This window comes from Plectropomus leopardus, chromosome 17 (assembly GCF_008729295.1).
Source record: "Plectropomus leopardus isolate mb chromosome 17, YSFRI_Pleo_2.0, whole genome shotgun sequence".
In the NCBI taxonomy this organism is placed as follows: Eukaryota; Metazoa; Chordata; class Actinopteri; order Perciformes; family Serranidae; genus Plectropomus; species Plectropomus leopardus.
In genome coordinates, this window is record NC_056479.1 from 26,119,998 (window position 1) to 26,133,354 (window position 13,357).

Genomic DNA, 13,357 nt, shown 5'->3' on the forward strand with positions numbered 1-13,357 from the left:
AGGAGGAGGAGGGGTGAGGGAGGGGGAGGAGGTGGGGGGTTGTTGCCTCTGGCTGTTCATCTTTTGCAATCAGTCTTCTCAAACGCACCATTAGAGATGAGGATGAAACCATCGAAATGCATGTTTAATAACTTTTTTTGTCCCTTCAGAAAACACTTTGCATACCGTTTTAGGCGAGCTTTAAATTATTAAGGGTGTTTTTGTTGATATCACGGAGAGTAAACTGGGATTAAAAATGAATTTCAAGGGAGGGCAAAAACAAAATGCATGACATTTATTAATAAAACATTTTAAGGGGCTGTACTTTATTTATCAGAGTAGGGGGTGGCTGGGGGCTGCTTTATTATATCATGACCCTCCCCAGAGCAACAAATATTTTTCCTTGAGTCTCCTTGAGTGAGTGGGAGAAAATGCACGACCCTGTCTCCACCATAAATAACCACAGGCATGTTTCAGTTTCTGGCAAAGATAAATGGTGTGACTTTTTTGTTTGTTGAAGGAGGCATTTCAGGGCTGGAAAAATGGTCTTGTAACCCTTTGAACACTTAGCAAATTTGAAGAAAAAAAAAAGACAATGAGCAACCTGGCAAGAAAACGGCCCGCAAATTGCATCATCAAATATTTAAAACAATTTTACATAATAATAATAACAATTATAATTATAATTGTTATTATTATTATGATTATTAATAAGCACCTTTTTCAGCTCACTCACTTGTTTTTGCTTTGTTTTTGTCATGTTCGTTTGTTTTTTTTTACTTTATTCCTGCTAGTTTTCAGGAAGTTTTCTTTACATTTTTTTAAATTAATTTTTTTTAACTAATTCTGTGCTTTTTTTTAATCATTTCTTCCTAAGTTGCTCTTGGCCTTCTACCCATGTTTTTGAAAGAAATTAAGCCGATTTGCGCATGTTACAAAGGGTTAACAAAACTAAGCCTTCTCTGCAGCAGAAAGAAGCAAATACTTTTGAAATTGGTGCTACATCACCAGAGAAAACAGAGGAGAAGGACTCTTGTTCGAGATGTAGAAAACCTACAATTACCAGAATGCACTGCGCCGCACCAGACCAATAAACGCTCCTGCTAGTATGTAACTTAATGCAAACTCATACATGTGAAACATTGGCTAAATGGTGAACAAACATGTCTCTGGAAACATTTGAGGAGAGAAATAGTCAGCTGACGAAAACAATCTTTTTATATTTATTAGCTCTGCTTAGTTATACAGTTTGATCAGTTTCTTCAGCCTCTGTTTTTTCACTGTGCAGGAAACATCATGGCACCCATTTCCTGTTCACAAACTCTCACTATTACAGCTAAACAAAGCATTTAAATATGTTTCTGGTAACATTTTAGGGGAGAAGTAGGCAGTGCAGTGACATAATCTTGATTATGGTTTGATCAGATTTTGGTCCGAGATTGAAAGACAGATAGTTCGAGAGAGAGGCAGATCTCTTGATCTGCTTTTCCTTTTTTGTGTCCATGATGGCAGCATTGGTGGCGGGCAAGATGAAAATGCGGAAGTACAGCCAGATGACATGTTTTTCATCGGTATCTAGGCACTAGTTAGATGCAGGGAAGTTTGCTATGTTCATTTACACGTACTGCCCACATTGTTTTCATACAGAGCTGGTGAAAAATCGGCGAAGTATCCCTTCAAAGAAAAGGTGTTTCAAATAAATACAAAATACGACCATTTAAAGTTGAATGTCCCTCCCTCTCCATCCTGAGAGCTTAAAAAATTTAGGTGAAGTCCTCCTTCATTTTGCACCGCCTTCATTAATAATGAACACTCCCTAAGTTATCATCAGAAGCTACAGTATTGTAATTTTTGCCAATACACCACAGACATAAATTCACTCGATACAGCATATTTAAAGGCTTATTCAAATACCACAGCAACACGTCGAGTAAAAAACATCATACTGTTGTTTTATTAGATTATTATATTTCATTTCTCTTGCTTCATTTTCTTCTCAATTTCCTCAGTTTTATTCGCCTTTATTGGTGTGTGACGTACGTGTGTTGCTAAAGCGTAAAGATAAGAAGAACAGAAAGAGAAAAAGAACAATAGAGGGAAAGTCACATTCAAACACACACACACACACACACACACACACACACACACACACACACACACACACACACACACACACACACACACACACACACACACACACAGTGGCACTGGAGCCTGCGTGTGATTGACAGTTTTATCAGTTCAGTTCAATATGCTAATGCTTTATTATTGGCAGTGGCTCCATCATATTGCTCACCCCCACTGCTGCCATAGCAGAGCAGAGCCAGATGGAAATTAGCGAAATGTTAGAGTTGTCTTTTTTGGTTTGCAGTGGCCCAGAACAGGCCCAGGATCCACCGCTGCAGCTGTACTGCAGTGTGAGGTTGTGGGTTTGAATCCTGTTTTTAAAGTGTCCATCTTTGCATGCTTTCTAGTAAAAGACACAGTTGCATGTTTTAATTCAGCCCAGTTGACAGAAGATAATTGCATGTGTCTGATAACCACAGATAAAATATACATTTTGTCCATTTTATCCATATCATATCAATGTCTCTAGAGTGCAAGTCCAAAGCAATTTTTCTTCTTCTTCGCTGCGTTTCTGGATTGCAGTCGCCAGTTCAAAATGTACATTTCTGAAAACCATGGATATGTTACATTTGTATGTTTCTTACAAATCATGTCAATATTCCTTAAGTGATATTATAGTATAGTATACTCAGCTAGGTTGATGCCTACTAAGCTGCAGACCACTGTTGAAGACCAGCAAACAAGAAAAACAGTTTTTTAGCAAGTTGTTGCTGCATCTTCCATTAGCTTTTTAGTCACAGAACATTGCAGTTGTTTTTTTACAAAAATATCTCTGTATTTCCAGACGGGATAATGCCACACAAAGCAGTTGTTTACAGAGACTTTGCTGTGATCCCTGCTGGGGTAGTTCCACCAAAAGTGGTTGTTTTTCACCAAGACATGGTTTCATTTCCTGCCAGGATAGTGTAATGAAAAGTAATTGTTTTTACTAAGAAATTGCTGCATTTGCTGCCTCGATTATCCTTCAAAAACTTTTTTTTTTCACCAAGACATTGATTCGTTTCCTGCCCTGGCACAAAACAATGTAAACTGTTTTTTGTTTGTAATCTAATGAGACATCTACACATTTCCAGTTGGAATGTGCTATGAAAGCAATTTTACTGAAATATTGTTGCGTCTTCAGTTGGTAAAGTACCACAAAATTGGGTTGTGTTTTTAGCAGAGAAATGGTTGTGTTTTCTACTGGGATAGTGTCACGCAAAGCAATTGTTGTCTTTTTTTGTGTTTCCTGCTGCAATAGTGGCATGAGAAGTGGTTGTTTTTTTGCAGAGACATTGCTACATCTCCTGCCAGAAAACTGTAATAAAAATGGTTGGTTTTTTTCACCATGACCTCGCTGCATTACCAGTTAGGACTGTGCCACCAAAACCAGGTGCTTCAAGCCAAAACATAATCTTTTTCTAACCGTAACTACTAGATTTTTGTGCCTAAACCTAACCTCACATTAACCAAAACATTGCATATAAAGATGTACAAATGTAACACATGTTTTTTGCATTTATTCTGATGACTGAGCTGTTCACCTGACTTTTGGCTCGACATCACAGATTGCATCAAAGATCAACTGTATCAAATGCATCATGTAAAAAGGTTTATCCTTTAAAACATTGAATCTGCTCTGAGGTGAATTATAGCATGGGCAAATGTCATGCTGATCTTTTGAAGATTATGTACATAGAGAGCATTCCCTTTGATATTCTGTTTCTATTTCTGATTCAACATCCTCCGTACTGGCACATAATGTACGAGGCTAAAAGAATCAGTCTGTCATGATGGGAGAACAAATTAAACAGAGACTGCAGCGGCTGAACACACACGTAGAAATATAAACATGTAAAAATGTGTGTAATGTTACTCACTATATGTCAGCAGGATGCATGAAAAGAAAAGGATCATGAAAAGTCCAGTACATCAGTAAAGCATAAGACAAAACTGTATTCATAACAAGTATCTTCATTTTTTTCCATCACAGTGTTTGGAGGGACAGTAGACATTTTACTGACTGTGCTGGACACTCCTGCTCCTGAGACCTCAATGATTGCAGTTTTTCAGCGTTTATCAGCTTCATCCTTTTATTGTTGTTTGTTTAACGCTTCATACACAGAACTATCTGCTGATACTGCAGGCTGATTTTTCTCTGTATCTGACAAGAGATTTAAAACAGTAAGAATTACAGCAGTAGTTTGGCAGGTTTACATTATTAACTTCTGCTTTTCTGTAGAAGCCGTGCAGCTGTGGAAGACATATTTTGCACGTTGTTGTTGAACAGTTTTCAGGCTGCATGTTTTTAGCCATGTCAGCAGCACGGCTCTTTGGTCCAGACTGAAAAATTGTGAGAACTATTGAATGGATTTACATCCCCCTCCAAATGAGCTGTAATAACTTTGGTGATCTCCTGACTTTTTATGTAGTCCCATCGTCAGGTAAAAGTTTAAAAAGACTTTGGTACACCTGCAAAACTGATTATAAACTGTCAGCTTCAACTAAACTTTGTGTTAGGTTCTGTTTAGCAAATGTTTGCATGCTAACATGCAAAAATAAGGTGGTGAACATGATGGAAATAATATGGGAGCGTACTGAGTTTAGCTCAGTGTGCAGGCATGGTAGTAAACTTTAAGAATTATATAGGTTTTAAATTTCTTCTAGTTTTCATTTTGAGTTGAGAAAGACATTAGCTGTGCTCCAAACTGCATACTTTTTTTTTTTTTAAGAATGCAAAGAAAAGACCCAGTTTCTAATCGAAAACATGGCCTAGGTTTTGCAGCTGCCGATATTGTTGCACACAGTATGCACTTAAGCTGGACATAGCTAGCCAGAGGAGTTCTGTTACTTTGCAGTGTTTAACTTAAGACAGTGACATTAATCTACTTTTGCATTTCTTTGTCATTATTATTTTCACAATTATGTCTTTTTGCCCTTGGTAATCGTTATGGTTATTTAATTCTGTTTGATTGATTGTTAGTTGTTTAAATGTGCCATCCGTCATTGTGGCTTTTTTTTTGTCAGCTTTCACCGATCTTTCATCTGTTTGCTGCTCAGCTGATGTGACATATCAGCCGCCGTGCAGAGAATTGTGGGTCAGAAGCACCATAAAAGCATACTGGCTTGCATACTGCAAAATGCAACCAGAGGCATACTTAGGCAGTATGGGTTTGAAAAATATATTTGGATGTTTTAAAGCTGCCATGTTGACATTCAGTGTTACTCACCAAAATGCATTTTATGTATCATTGAGCTTTAAAAAATAGGTTGAATGCTTTTCCCTCCTCATAAAATTTTTGCAAAGCAGATTTTTTTACAACTCCAGCGTTGTTTCCATCCATGTTTACCAGTTTGCAATCTTCTTCTTACCCACTTTTGTTGGTGCATTGCAGCATACCTCGGCATGTTACCTGCACCTGTAGATCAGCAGAATGGAGATAAACTGGGACTCATAGAGAAACAGCTCTGTGGTGCTACTAAGGTGAAAAACTCCACGGGGGAATATTTATTAAGCGCTGCTGTGTTAACCTATATTAGAATTAAAATAACCAAACTTACTCAGTTCATCTTTGGTTAAAATCAGACCTAAACACTTATAATAATTCAATATTAACACCCAAATTATACTTTATTTCCAAATTCTTTTCAGGTCCACATTGCTATCAAGGAAACAAAAATTCACAGTGACGGTGACAAAAAGATACAAAACCGCAGCACTGAAAGACAAAGACATACTTAGAAATGCCAGCTGCATTTGAGGCAGCTCTGTTCGGACAATGAAACAACACTAATCTGTGATTTATCCAGCAAACTGTTCTTTATGAGACATTCAAACATATCGTGTGGCGCAGCAGGCGTTTTGACGTCAGTCCAGAAACACGTTCTTGAGATGAATTTAATCTGCGTGAAATCCTCTGGATCATGAGGGCGTTTGTTTTCTGCTTGTCTGCCTGCTGATCTTTTTAGCTGGCTGTTTGTTTACCTGTCTGCCTCTCACTTTACCTGTCAGTGTCGGTTATATTGAGTCACTGATTTTCTGTCTTTCTCTCTGCCTGTCTGGCTCTCCATTTGGCTGCGTGCCCGAGTTTCTCTCTGTCTGTCTGTGGCTTTGTCTTTCTCCCTGCTCAGCTTGTGGGAAGGCTTGCAGCTCTGGATTTATGCTGCGTGTTGAATAGTAATGGTTTGTCATGTTGTTTTAGCCCACAGCAATCTGTCCAGAAAGAATGAGTTGAGTTGTTGGTGTGCGTGTGTCCATAAATATTTTTTCTCAGCAGCTCTGTTATGAATGTGTAAAAAGGTCAGACCGTGTTACGCCTCCTTCTTTCAAATTGAATTATTTTTCTGTAACACCCTGCAGGACTGTACTGACTGAAGTGTTGGCGCAAGTGCAACCTTATGTGAATATTCCCGTGCATGTGTGTGTGTGCATTCATTTTATCCTAATGTACGTCCACTATTTACTCTCTAACACTATGTGTGTGTGCGTCTATCCCTCCATCCGCTCGTCCATCCCTCCTTCCTGGCTGGTAAAGATGCTGAGCCTCAACAGTGTCTATATTTAGCTGCTGGTTCAATCAATGACGGCAGAGCCACAGCGCCATGACTCTGCATACTGATAGTATACCGCCTATCGCCACCTCTGCTCACCTCTGGAGAAACAGATAAAAAAAGATGGAGAGAGGCGGGGAAATGGACAAATTAACCCTTTAACAGTAACAATGAGAAATGGCTTTGCAAAAAAAAATACACAGCATTATAGACCATAGAATATGTTTACAAAATACAATTTATTGAAAAAAAAAAAAATTTTCCTAGTGTAACGAACTGTAAAAAACCGCAAATGCTAAAATAAAAGTAAGTTTATAAATTAATCAACAAAAAATAGATACAAATAGAAATAAATCTAATAAAAACAAATATAATAAAAAAGAAAACAAATGTGACTTCATAAAATAAACAAATAAATAAACAAAAAATAAACACATAAAAGAAATAATAATAAATCTTGCAATAAAATCTGTTTAAAATGTACGGTCCAAAAAATAGTCAATTTAATATCATAAAAATAGAACTGAATAGAATTACAGTATAATCAAAATACTAAAATGCATCGTATAAAAGCATCTGCATAAAATGAAATGTTTTTAGAAAAGCAATTTGGTCGCAAAAAAATGTCAAACATGCGGTTGAAATGGCTTTTAAAGGGTTAAAGAAATGATGACAAGAAAATGAGACTTAAAAATGGCAGTCAGACGGGGCCTTAATCCGATCACACGGTTAGAGAGAGCGAGAGAAACAGGCACCGGGAGGAAGATGAGGAGGTAATGATGTGCGAGGCAGCAGGTGAAGAAGGATGAAAGGAAAGAGACAGGTGTAAATGCAGAGGCAGAGGGATCGAGGGATGAGGACAGATGGAGAGATGGGGGGATGAAGATGAAGATACAGGGACAGAAGGGATGAAGACACAGATAAAAAGTCAGAGGAAGAGAGGAGAAAAGCTGCAGCTTCTGAGGAAGAAGAGAGAGAAATGAGTTTCCTGAGATGAAGAGAGAGAGAGAGAGAGTTCACACAAGAGCAAGTGGAGGAAGCTGTAACAGACTGCAGGGTTTTCTGAGTGTCGGTGTGCAGTGTAGCCGAGCAGGTTTGGAGGGAAATGAAAGCAAAGCGGCGTGCAGAGGAGGCGGAAACAGGTACATCGAGGGAGAAGGAGTCAGAGAGAGTCGACACTGAGACTCTACAGAGATGTGACAGAGGGAGAGAGAGATTTCATCTGACATGCAGTGAAGCACTGTGGACCGGAGAGGGAGGTCAGGACTGAGTCACCGTTGCCGGTGTTACATTAAATTCTGTGACCCGTCAGAATCTGTGACCTGATCAGGAATGTATGCTACTCCTGATAATATAAGGCAACGGTCCCAACTGCTCCAGCCAATGGGATCCAGATTTCTCCATAGTCAGTAGTCTAAGTTAAGGTCCACATATTCAGTTTAATTTAGCAAAATGTTATCGCGCTGCCTTGGAACAATAATGATATAACAAACTTTATTTGTATAGCACTTTACATACAAGAAATGGAGCCAAACGTGCTTCACAACAAAGAAATTACATGCACCAAGTGCTTCACGTCAAAAGACGTAGAAGACATAAAGACATAATAAAACCTGCATCTGCATATAAAAATAAGATCAGATCAGAATACATAGAAAGCATCGTCACACGGTTAAAACCCACTTGATAATACCAGTAAAAGTAAGACAAAAAATAAGGATAAAAATAGAATGCACAGAATGCTTCACGAAAGACGGAAAAGAAAACCCATTAGATAATATTAATAAGAATAAAGCTAAAAATACAGTGTATAAAATTGAGGAAAATTAGAGATTTTAAAGAGGTGCAGCAGTGTGTTTCAAGAGAAAACAGAAACGACACTTCAAAATAAAAGCTCTCTGCTGGAAATCCACTGTACTTCAAAACAGAGTGTATTTTTTGGAAAGTTGACTGGGAATTACGCTGACTTGTTTTATTTAATTATTTTTTCAAGACCCCAGGAAATTTACAAGGCTCTGAAGCACATTTTACATAGTGGCCAAAGTCTTTTTTTTTTTTTACTAATTTCTTGCTAATTTTTTGGGTAAGTTTCTCATTGCCTGATTTTCATGTTTTTGAAAGACATCAAGCGAATTTTCTTGGGTTTCAAAGGGTTAAAAGGGGGTTTGACGTCATGATTGACGGCTGTGTGTGCCACTCGGTGTGGTCATGATCAACAGTACTGCTTGTGATTGGTTGGACAGGTGTATGGGCGATACTGCAGCGATTGCGATTATAAAATATGAATATATGAATATAAAAACAACTCACTGAAATTGTCTGAGAATTATTAACATTACAGAGCTTTCTATCCAGAAAAAAACATTGCTGCCATGTTTATTTGCATCTTTTTATAGAAAAGTCTTGCTGCTTCTAATATGTCAACAGCGTCGACGTATCGCTGTGGCAGGCTGACACAATAAATATGGCATCAAATATAATGCTACAACCAGTTAGCTTAGCTCAGCACAAAGACTGAAAATGGGCTAACGACTAGCGTTGCTCTCAAAGTTTACAAAATCCACCATCCAATACATCAAAAGTGCATTCATTTACCTTTTATATATTGATTGCTTACAGAATAAAGAAACTATATATATTGCCTCTTAATTAGTCAGATTTATAGACATGTTCAGACACACACACACACACGTTATTTTTATGTCTGCAGGCTGCACAGATTCTCACCGACAGGCACATAATCTCACCGCTCCACAAATTATCTCTGTATCTTTTTCTCTCCCGAGACGGCCGTAAAAATGCAAACACACTCAAACAGAGTGTGCACACATTCTTGCACACACACACACACACATACACACACACACATGCTTGCGCTCTAAGTAGCCGTGAAAACTGGAAAGCGCCTTGAGCACTTGGAAAGCACTTGCTGTAAATCCACACTATTGTTATGTTTGGCTGTGATCTGTTCTGGGCTGGAATTACATGACGACACAGCGCAGCTCAGCGTCTCTCTCTGTCTTTTTCTCTGTCTGTGTGACACACAAACACACATATGAACACACACGTGCATTCAGATTGGCTGTCTGTCGTAGTATTGATCTTCTAAACTAATTCTGCTAAAAAGAAGTGCATTTTAAAAGGCATACATGCATAAAACACCTGGTTGAGTTGCAAATTGTAAGCACTTTCCTTAATCGATTAATCAGTAAAAGTAATAATTGATTAATTGTTATTTGAACAAAAAACAAAACTTTGCTTATTTCAAACAATACCAGTCCTCAGTCAAAGCTCACAGCAACATACTGCATATATTTTGACTTTTCATAGCCTTTCGATTACTCGACTAAATTTCACGTTTGATTAAATTCGGTCGGTTAATTGATCATCGATTCATTGTTATCGTCCTTACCTTGTGGCCTGTTCACTGCCTTGTTTTCTCCTGCTGTTAAAGACAAAAGGTAACCACAGGTTATACTTGTTTGTTTGATGACTTGCGGAGTTTGGTTTGTCTCTGGAACATATTTTCTCTTTTAGAGTAAAAAGTCTCAGTCGATCTGACCCGCTCATCCTCCTGAGCACAAACTGCCCGTGGCATCTTTGGCCAGCGTTGTCCTCCATTTCTCCTCCACTTTGCCCTATTATTTCCTGAACCCAACATAAATCTGGATTGTTACTGCATTACTGCAGTTATATATCCCTATAAAAGTGAAAAGCACTTGCCAGTAGATAAAAGCTGGATGTAGCAGATTTTTATATGAAGCCAGGAGCTGCAAGATGCAAGCTTTTGTAAATCTGACAGATTACGACAGTGTGTAGGCCTTGTTTTTTTCCAATGGGAATTTTTTTTTCATTAAATCCTATACCTTTAATAATGTGGAACAAGCCCACGACACCTTGATTGAATTGGACAACTCAATCGCCAGAGTAAAAAATGTGTGTTTGCATTGTACATTTTTGCAAACCATGAATGCATTTGTACAATATTTTAGTGTGTATGTTAAAACTTTGCTCAACAACGCTGTGGTTAATGTGGATCGGGTAAGGAACAAAAATCACTTGGTTATGTTTAGGAAAAGATCATATTTTGGCTAAAAACACCTACGACTGGTGGCACTAAAAACTGCTGGAAAAGCAGGGATGGGGCTGACTCTGTGGCTGTGTAGATATATAATTACAGTTATTAGAAATATAGTTTTGTTTTTTTGAATAATCCCCCACCCCCATCCTTTAATTTTCAGGTCATTCTCCTGCCACTTCTTTATTATTTATTGTACATTTTTATTCCAATTTCTTCCTTGCCTTTTTTCTGTGAAGAAATCAAACCAATTTGCTGAACTTTCAAAAGTGTAACTGCTAAGAAAACTGATGTCAGTCCAGGTTTTAAGGGGTTATGTACAGCCTCAGTGAGCCGCCAGCATTGTTGTCGAATCTTGTGTAACTTTTAAACTCTGTATCAGTGTTACTTGTTTCCTAACAAGGACAAAATGAACCGGTGACAGTGTTGTCTGCATGGCAGGGGAAGGTGAAGTCGACCTGGCCTTAAGCCTCTGCAGCAGATTAGACACAGACTGGTCCTCTTGCTTTACTGTGAAATACTGCAGCTGAGGACAGAGAAAAATAAAGTCACAGCACACACACACTCAAACACACACACGGAGGACACAAATGCGCGCACACAAGCAGGGCTGTGTAATTGAAATGGTAAAGGGTCTGGTTGTTACATAGCAACCTTTAATAAACAACGGCTGTAAGATGGAGACGATGATAATGAGAGACGCAGAGCGAGAGAGACGAGTAATTGAACTCTGGCTCTCTGAGTGTCTCTGAGCTTTGGTTACATGGCGTTCACTTTGAGAGCGGGGATTTGTTAGGGATGTGTGTGTGTGTGTGTGTGTGTGTGTGTGTGTGTGTGCATTGTGTGTTTAAAACAAAGCTTGAACTTACTGAGAGAGGAAGCACACACATGCACACAAACAAAAAACACACACTGACACACACGCACAGAGAGACAAACCTCTCCAGAGAGCGCGGATCAGATTTGAAAGGGAAACAGCAAAACAGAGAAGAACTATGAATAGAATTATCTCAACCATGAAAGAAGATTTCTCTCCTTTGACTGCCGCTTTCTCTATGTATCTATGTGTCTATGTATCTATCTATCTATCTATCTATCTATCTATCTATCTATCTATCTATCTATCTATATTGCTGCATTCATATTTACTGTATTTATGAGCTACGAGCACATAAACGGCACTCTAAAGTCATACTTACAAGTGGGAAATTGTGAAATTTCAGTGATACCCTACTTGCCCAGTCATGACAAAGCATGGAAACAGTGTCAACTATTGACGGTAAAAAATTAAATATTTTTTTATTTGTTCCTAGTAGCTATAATTTACTTTAAGTAGTTGCACATTTTAGTATTTGGATCTATTAGCTGTAGCAAGCAAGGAAACTAACTAAAAAGCATGCCAGGCAAGTATACTAACATTGATGATGTTATTTTATAACATGAGTTGACGTCATAAATGCACAAAAATGTGGGCAAAAGTCAGTGTGTTTGGTTGAAAGATGTAAAAACATGCCATTATTCATCTCTCTCTGCTGTTGCTGGCCGCCGGCTGTTTACAGTCCTGTAACTTCTTTCTACAGCACTAGGTGTCGTGTTGTCTTTCAGTTCAACTGTCTGTTCCACCAGTAGAGACCAGAGACTGAACTCTGGTGGTGCATGCTGTGCACTGCATGCAATGAGTTAATAGAAAGAGGAGCGCCTGTATTCATGATAGTATTGGAAAACATATATTCTGGTTTTTTAAATACCCTGATAAACTGTAATACAGTGATACCGCTCAAGCCTGTCGTCTATATTTATATATGTTTTTTAAATGTGGTGTCTCCATCATTTTCCTATATTAATCCACCCAGATCTCTCACCTATAAGTTGCTCTTTAAGCAAAAACTGACATCTACTTAAGGTCTTTTTTTGCACTGTTTCATATTCAGCAGAAGCGTAGCTTTCGATTACTCAACGTGCCATTAGCGGCCATTACATTTAAGTGTGCACGTCAATGTGAATGGGAAAGTTTGATTTAGTGGCTGAAGCCATTATCGCTGCGAGGAATGAAACGGTCCCTGAGGAGCCTTTCTGCACATGTAGTATCCTTTTCTTCGCTCTCTTTATTCATCCATGTCTGTCACATGCGCATGCGCATGCACACACACACACACACACACACACGCGCACACACACACACACACACACACACACACACACACACACACACAGAGGTTTCCTTCGGGACCCTCATCAGGCCAGTGAGCTCCTTTTAGCCGCTCCCCTGATGATCTCCATATCTCTAATGAGATTATTGTAGTAACAGGAGGGTTGATAAACCCCATTACCCACAACCCATCCCTCCTATCTGCCTGTCTCTTAACCCTTTAAAACCTGGCGCAACATCACTTTTCTTGTGCTGCTTTCAGATGCCTTTCACACGTATTCAAACCTTTGAAATCTGAGCAAATTAGTGCTATTACTTTCAAAAACATGGAAAAAAAGGCAATGATCAACTTAGTAGGAAACGTTCCGCAAAACTATTAAGAAATTATACATTTAAAAAATATCTTCAAAAAAAAGCTTGGGGAAAATAATTATCATAATTATATAATTTAATTATATATTTTTAACTATTTTACAGAATTATTATATTTTTAA